Below are 8,560 nucleotides of genomic sequence, written 5' to 3' on the forward strand. Positions count from 1 at the left end.
CTCTCTGTTGTCAGTCACCTCACATATTCTACCCACTATTCTGGATCTGCTCAACGCTTCCCTAGCTACCCGTATAGTCCCGCTCCCCTGGAAACGGGCTATGGTTAAAGCTCTCTTAAAAAAACCAAACCTGGACAGAAATAACCCTGGGAACTATCGTCCAATTTCCTTACTGCCCTGGCTCAGCAAGATCTTAGAGAAACACGTCAATAAGACATTGACGGAGTTTCTCGAGACCAATCACTTGCTTGACCCCTCCCAGACAGGATTTCGACCCATGCATGGGATTGAGACCGCCCTTGTTACCATGACTGAGGAGGCTAGGAGGATTATGGATCAGGGAGGCACTGTAGCCATCTTCCTCCTGGACCTAAGTGCCGCCTTTGACACTGTAAATCATAGCATCCTACTACAGAGACTTACCAACTTAGGAATCTCAACTAATGTTCTCAGATGGTTTGAATCCTTCCTGTCTGACCGTTCCTTCCAGGTCTTTGAGGGCGATGTCACCTCTCCCAGCAAACCACTCGGATGTGGTGTGCCGCAGGGCTCTTCTCTTAGCCCTACGCTTTTTAAAATTTATATGAGCCCCCTCGCTGCGATCGTCCGCCCCTTTGGGATAAAAATTGTCACCTATGCGGACGATACCCAGTTAGTGGTAGCCCTAAATCAACCTCACATCCGGACAAACAACAACCTGAGGGACTGCTTAGAAGTAGTGACCTCATGGATGACTTCTTCTTGTCTGAAACTAAATGGGGACAAGACAGAGCTGATGCTCCTAGGTAATTCCTCTAACATCACCATCAATTCCCTCTGGCCAGTGTGCCTCGGACCAACCCCCACTCCCAAGGACTCAATCAAAAGCCTGGGTATATGGTTGGACAAATCTTTTAACTTTAACCACCAGGCAGCTAAACTCTCAGCAACCTGTGTCGACATACTTAGGCTCACCCGGAACATTCTTCCTCTACTACCCTTTAAAGCCAGACAAATCATGATCCAAGGTCTTATATTATCTCGTCTGGATTTTGGGAATGCCCCCCCAGGCTACTCTAAATAAGCTCCAGGTCATCCAGAATTGTGCAGGGCGAACTCTCCTTCAGATGCCTCGCCGTCTCTCGGTTAAATCTGAATTAAGGAAACTTCACTGGCTCCCAATCAGGGAAAGAATATCATTCAAGAGCCTATGTATTGATCATCGCGCCTTTTGGAAAACGGGCGCTATTATCAACCATTACCTGATTTCTCCCCACTAGACAACTCAGATCGGCTTCCATGTTTCTGGCCACAGTGCCCAAAATCAAGAGAACTAGATCCGGGGGCCGGTCGTTCTCCTATAACTCGGCCAAACTTTGGAACTCTCTTCCCCTACATTTACACTCAGAATCCAATCACCTATCCTTTCGAAAGGGGCTAAACACCCTGCTGTTTAACAACTCAGACTAGGTCCCCTCTCCGTCTCTCCACATTCAACTGTATATAGCGCTAGGATGCCTCAGGGTAGCTATCGCGCTCTACAAATGTTCTTTTCATTTCATTTCATTTCATTTATTAGAAAGTCACAGCTAATGCAACATCAAAAAGTCCACACAGGAGAAATCCTATGAATGTACTGAATGTGACAAGGCATTTATTGAAAAGAAAAGTTTAAAAATACATCAAAAAGTCCACACTGGGGAGAAACCATATAAATGCACAGAATGTGACAAAGCATTTTTAAGAACTGGAGAGCTAAAACGACATTAGAAAATCCACACTGGGGAGAAACCATATGAATGTACAGAATGTGACAAAGCATTTATAAGAAAAGGAGATCTGAAACGACATCAGAAAATCCACACAGGGGAGAAACCTCAATAATGTACAGTATGTGACAAGGCATTTATTACAAGGTGACGTTTAAAACTACAGGAGAGAAACCATATGAATGTACAGAATGTGACAAGGGATTTTTTACAAAGCAAAATTGTATGCAACATCAGAAATTTCACACAGCGGAGAAACCATATCAATGTATTGAATGTCACAAAGTATTCATAACAAATGGAAAACTGAAGCGACATCAGAAAATCCACATGGGGAGAAATCCGATGTATTTACCGAATGTAATAGTCTTCTGCAGGAGGAATAAGCTAATGCAGTATCAACAAGTCTGCACTAGGGAGAAACCATATTAATGTACTGAATGCATCAAGGGATATATTGCAAAACAAAATGTAATATGACATCATATGACATCAGAATGTTCCCACAGGAGAAAAACTATTGAACGTGACAATGCATGCATAAGAACAAGAGAGCTAATGCAACATTATAGGTCCACACTGAAGACTGCACTGATTGTGGCAAAGCATTTATTAGCAAGGGGGAGTTAAAACAGCATCAGAAAGCTCCCATTGAGGAAAATCTGTATGAATGTACAGAATGTGACAAAGTGTTCTAAATTTTGTAACTGTATGAATGTACAGAAAGTGACAAGGCATTTATTAGAAGGGTACAGCCACATTTCCATCAGAAAGTTCACACAGGAGAAGTCATATCAGTGCACTTACTGTGACAACCTATTTGTTGAAAAAGCAACCTAACACAACATCAGAAGGTTCACAATGGATAGAAATTATATGACTGCACTGAATTCAATAAAGCAGTTATTAGAAAGGCACCGCTAATGTACCATCAACGTCCACACAGGGAAGAAATTCATGACACGAAGAAGGCATATCACAACAAATTTGTCCAGGCATTTGTCAAAAAAGACCTAACACAACATCAAAAAGCCCACCCTAGGGAGAAACCATATAAAGGTACTGAATGTGACAATTTATTGATAGCACAAAGCTAATACAATAACAGTAAGTCAAAAGAGAGGAGAAAGTCCTGACGGTGGAGAATGCATATCACTGCACTCAATGCGCCAGCGCATCCTTCACAAAGGCAAAGCTAATACAACATAAAGAAAGGCAGTACTAGTGGGACTCCTTAGGAATATACTGAATGTGGCAAAGGGTTGTATGATGGATCCATGCATGCTATTACAACGCATGCTTTTACAACGCATCCTTAGCAATGCTTATGCTTTTACATCACGTGTCTTTGCCATGCAAAACTTTACCACACATATGCCTTTACCACACATATGCCTTTACCACACATGCCTTTACAACAAAAAATGTTTATGTATTTTGCAGGTTAGTGTAAAGTCTTGTATATATAATACAGATATATTTTACAACACATAAAAACGATCTATTGAAAGTATAAGGTAATTGTAACATCACAAGCAAGGTATTGGAGCCAAGGATCAATAATTCCAGCATTTATGCAAATAAATTAGGTAGGAGGATATTACTTGAAATATACCAACAAATAGGTTGGCGGTGCTTTACCCATTATCCATATAGGTAATTTTACAAATCTGTGGATCTATATATTTACATATTTTTAAATTTGGGCAAGCAGTTTAATTATTTATTTACTTGCTGTCTGTGAATTGATATGTGGTTTTTGTTGATTTGCAAAATCACATATGTTGATCGAATGAATGGAACTCCTGTTACTGAAAGAATTAGAGTATGTCTTCCCTGTTTATGATCACATGACACGGAAGATAGGGGTGTGTGCACTAAGCAATTATAAAACGTTATGGCGGACTGCGCTCCGTATGTGAACAAGTGTACTTGTTGCCCGAAACGCAGCATCGTCTGTGAGGAGAAAATAAAAACATCTTGCCAAATATCTTGGGTCCGCCAATCTTTCTTCACCGGGAGGAAGTTGTGGGAGTTCACAGGTCTACGAGATATATATATATATATATATATATATGTGTGTGTATGTATATATATATATTCACTGAAAAAACCATAGGTTTCAGGGGTGTTATAGTTAGCTGGACATTTCCCTCGTACAAAACCCTAGAAATTCCCCCGTTATAGTTAGTTCAGGTAACTATAACTCGCGCGCCCCCGCAATGCACTGCTGATGACGCCACATATTACATCACTCATGACATGGTCATTGACATCACTGATGACATCTCAAATGACATCACTGATGATATCACTGATGACATCATCCATGTAATAAATTAGTGCATCTTCTTACACCCTAATATAACCTTTTTCCTTGTTGTTCCCTCCAAGTAAAGAAATTTGGCTGAAACTTACCTGTGGTGGGCTTCCTTCTAACCGGGCACCTTTGGTCTTTGATGTTTAGCGGCCTCGCCTAAGCCGCGGAGGAAGCACCGGTGCCCAGCACCCCTGCAGCGACGCCAATTGACGCCGTTGTTCAAGGAACAGGTTGCCTGTTATTTGGAGATACGCAGTGCCAACAAGGTTACGAGCTTTGCGGCACCACCCACTGTGGTTTAATTTTAACATTTTGACTGTGAGGTAATGGCTGCTCACTGAAGTAAGAATATGGCACTGCAACTACCATCATGCCATGGGATGTGATCACGCCCACTGAGGCGGAGCTTGCAATTGACTTTTAAGTGCCTGAAATGTGCCTTGCCTCATGGTTCACAAATTCATCGCCTCTGAAGAAGTGAAGATCACGAAACGCGTCAGGCGGCTGTGACGATACTCCTGTGCCTTAGAACCTTATTTCCTTGTTGTTCCCTCCAAGTAAAGAAATTTGGCTGAAACTTACCTGTTGTGGGCTTCCTTCTAACCGGGCACCTTTGGTCTTTGATCTATATAAGTGTGTGTATGTACATTTCCCTCGTACAAAACCCTAGAAATTCCCCCGTTATAGTTAGTTCAGGTAACTATAACTCGCGCGCCCCCGCAATGCACTGCTGATGACGCCACATATTACATCACTCATGACATGGTCATTGACATCACTGATGACATCTCAAATGACATCACTGATGACATCATCCATGTAATAAATTAGTGCATCTTCTTACACCCTAATATAACCTTTGATACACCGACTCAAAATTTCAGACGGCCAGTCTCAAAACCATAGATACTCCAATAACAATAACTACATACCCACTCATTGACTCTTAGGTCTACACACACCTCCACTCACTCACCTGTAGAGTCACTCATACTTACAGTCACTCAGTACAGGACTATCATATGCATTTATACACCTATATAGACACTCAGACACCGCCAATCATCCATAGACATACTCACACACCTAGTCAATCATGCAAATAATTAATCACTCTCCAATTTACTCACCTATACAGTTATACACACACACGTTCACTTACTCATAAAAATACTACCACATTCTTACGCTCTTATACAATTACTGATACAAGCACACGCTCATCCATACAGCCACTCTCACAATCACCCACTCTCACATATACCCAGTTATATACTCTTACACACATATACCCTGCCTTTCACATATGTAGTTACTCACACATGTACCACTGAGATATACATTCAATCACTAACACACCCATACATACACTCACCCAACCATACAGTCCATCACAGATGCACTCTTAAAACCATGCACCCATAGAATCACCCACTCACACATCTATGCAGAGTCACACACACCCTACCCACACAAACACTCAGGCACCCATACAGATACTCATACAACCAATCAATAACCCATATAGACACTCATATAGCTATTCACAAAACCATGCAGCCACTTATACACCAACAGACAGATACAGACATTCACACAGTTTAGTCACTAGTCTGCAGTAAGATACATTTAATGACTCACTTATAGAGTCAGTCACACACTTAGAAAATCATCCATTCACACACTTATACACCCACTCATTCTTCCATAGGTCTTTCCCTATATATATTAAGCATATTAAAACTCTACAGAAACATAGACTCACTGGATGACGTGATCAGTGATGTCATCAGTGATGTAATTTGAGATGTCATCAGTGATGTCATGAGTGATGTCACTGACCATGTCATGAGTGATGTAATATGTGACATCATCAGCAGTGCATTGCGGGGGCACGCGAGTTATAGTTAGCTGAACTAACTATAACGGGGGAATTTCTAGGGTTTTGCATGAGGGAAATGTCCAGCTAACTATAACACCCCTGAAACCTATGGTTTTTTCAGTGAATTTCTAAGGTTTTTTAAATGCCAATTCCTAACTATAACGTGCATGAAACCTATGTGTTTTTTCAGTGAATTTCAAAGGTTTTTTAAATGCTAATTCCTATCTATAATTTATTTCTAAAGCTATGATGTTTAATGATTTTCATTGAATTTCTAAATGTTTCAATTTCAGTGTGTCAATTCCTTTAATTATGTTTTTTTAAAATACTTTTTTATCACCTTTTTTGTAACTTATTTTTTCAATTAATTCTTTTAAAAATTAAAAAAAATTGTTTTTATTGGTTATTTAAAAAATATTGTTAATGTTTTAAAATATATTTTTATATTTTTTAAAATATTTTTTAAACTATATTTTCAAAACTTTATTTATTTATTTATTTTTCCATTTTTTGGGGATCCGCGCACCCAACGCGTTAGGAACCACGCACCCTGCGCGCATTGCGCCGTTTAAAAAAATAAAAGGGGGGGGCCCCATGGGGTCCTTCTGGTACCCCATAAGCAACACTAGAGGGTCAGAGTATTTCTACCCTGCCCCCTTTACATCTTTCACACACTTATTTACCTTACTTAATCAGCCTCGCTTCTACCGAGGCACAAAATGTCTGCCAATAGTTCCTGGTTTCGAATGTAGACAGACACTTGACAGCCAATTAGCATTCAGCGCGTGATCGGGAAGGTGTGCATAGGGTGCGCGGATCCTCTGAGGCCATAGATATATCTATCTTTTTTATTCTAACCTTCTCAGGAACTACTGAACGGATTTACACCATTTATGCAAAAGGCACGAGTCTGAACTGAGGACTACCTCTTTGCCAAATTTAGTGTAATTCTCTTCAGGAGTTCGGGCTGTAGCTGCGTCAACAGGTCTTATGGGAAATTGCATGGGGAAAACACGTTTTGGGACCCCCTTTTTTTCTCAGCCCCGCTTGATAAATCACCACGAAACTTTCAGGATAGGAGCGGACCGGAGCTGGCCAAAAGTTTGAAAAATTTCACGAAGATTCGTCAACCGGCGCCACACTTATTGGGAATAGAATGTTGCGGATTTCCTATGGAAAATAGGTCCTAACTATAACTACCTACCGGCGACCGCCAGTAGGTAATATATATATATATCACTTCCCAATGCAATCCATCGCTCGCGGATAAGAACGGGCATGGACTCCGATGTTGCTGGTGCTGTATAACATTTATTTCTCGTTACATGTCATGCCGCGTTTCTGTCACCTCAGCCTTGATCACATGGAAAACGCTTTGCAGCAGTGTTAATTTTTAAAGGAAACCTTTGTGTTACCACGTGATACATCATAAGATAAACAATGAAAATAGACTATTAACGGAGCTCAATTGAATTTATAGGTTATTCATTTCCTAAAGTTAACTAACAAATGTTCTCTGTGGAATTTACCTGACTCTAATTTCTATGGCCATAAACAAACATCACTGCTTCATTAAATATTGAATGTGCTAAGTAATACATTTTCATTCAATTATAATTGCAAGAGACCCCATATCATCAGTGCCTTTATGTGTACCTAAAGTGCTAATAATGAATAATAAAGTACAATGTGCTACCAAAGTGCTAAATTAAATGACAGTAAGTATTACTGAGGGAGGGTATTAAAGCAGCTAAGAGGAACTTGAACTCGTCACTGAGTCTTATTGTGTTAAGCATTCTGATGTGTCTCAGACCTTTGCTACAGTTGTCTTTAACCTTCCATTATCATATAGTTACGACCCAGTGCATTGAACCAGCCCATTTGCATAAAAGATTACATTGGCTAATATATAATATAATAGCGGTTATACAAAATCTAACTAAATACATTTATAAGTATACAAAAGTATTCACAAAAATATTTAAAAGCAACTTCATAGAAAATTGTGCAAATCCTCGTTATTATTCAGACCGAATGGTAATTTGGGATCTAATTCCAAAATGAAACGCAACTCAAGCTGGCGGAGCATTGTTTCTCTATTGCCTCCTCTTCTTTGTGGTGGTATTGCTCTGATTACAAGGTATGTGAGGCATTTGAGGTCATTGTTATGTTCTAGTTTGACTTGTCTAGCCACCGGGTATGTGGGATCTGAGTTAACAATTGCCATTAGATGTTGCAGAGTTCTCATGTGAACCTGTAGCTTTGTGCTACCCATATAGCGCAGCCCACAGGTGCACTCAAGACCATAAAGAAAAGGATGGTGTACCAGGGTGGAGTCAATGAGCTTCAAAATTCTTCAGAATTTTGAAGCTCAATGACTCCACCCTGGTGCACAATCCTTTTCTTTATGAATTCTTCTATCTGGTTTGCAGTGGAGTGAAAGTGCGGCGAACTCCGGATGTGGATGCACAGACATTTTACTAATTTATTGATTTAGGAACCGAGGTGCAGAACTGTGGTCAGCCACATATTGCTTTGTTTTCTGCACTCAAGACCATACACAGCGAATTCTGTTTGACAATTGTAATTACCCTTTAAGGCCAAAGGTTC

This window comes from Triturus cristatus, chromosome 6, assembly GCF_964204655.1.
Source record: "Triturus cristatus chromosome 6, aTriCri1.1, whole genome shotgun sequence".
NCBI lineage: Eukaryota > Metazoa > Chordata > Amphibia > Caudata > Salamandridae > Triturus > Triturus cristatus.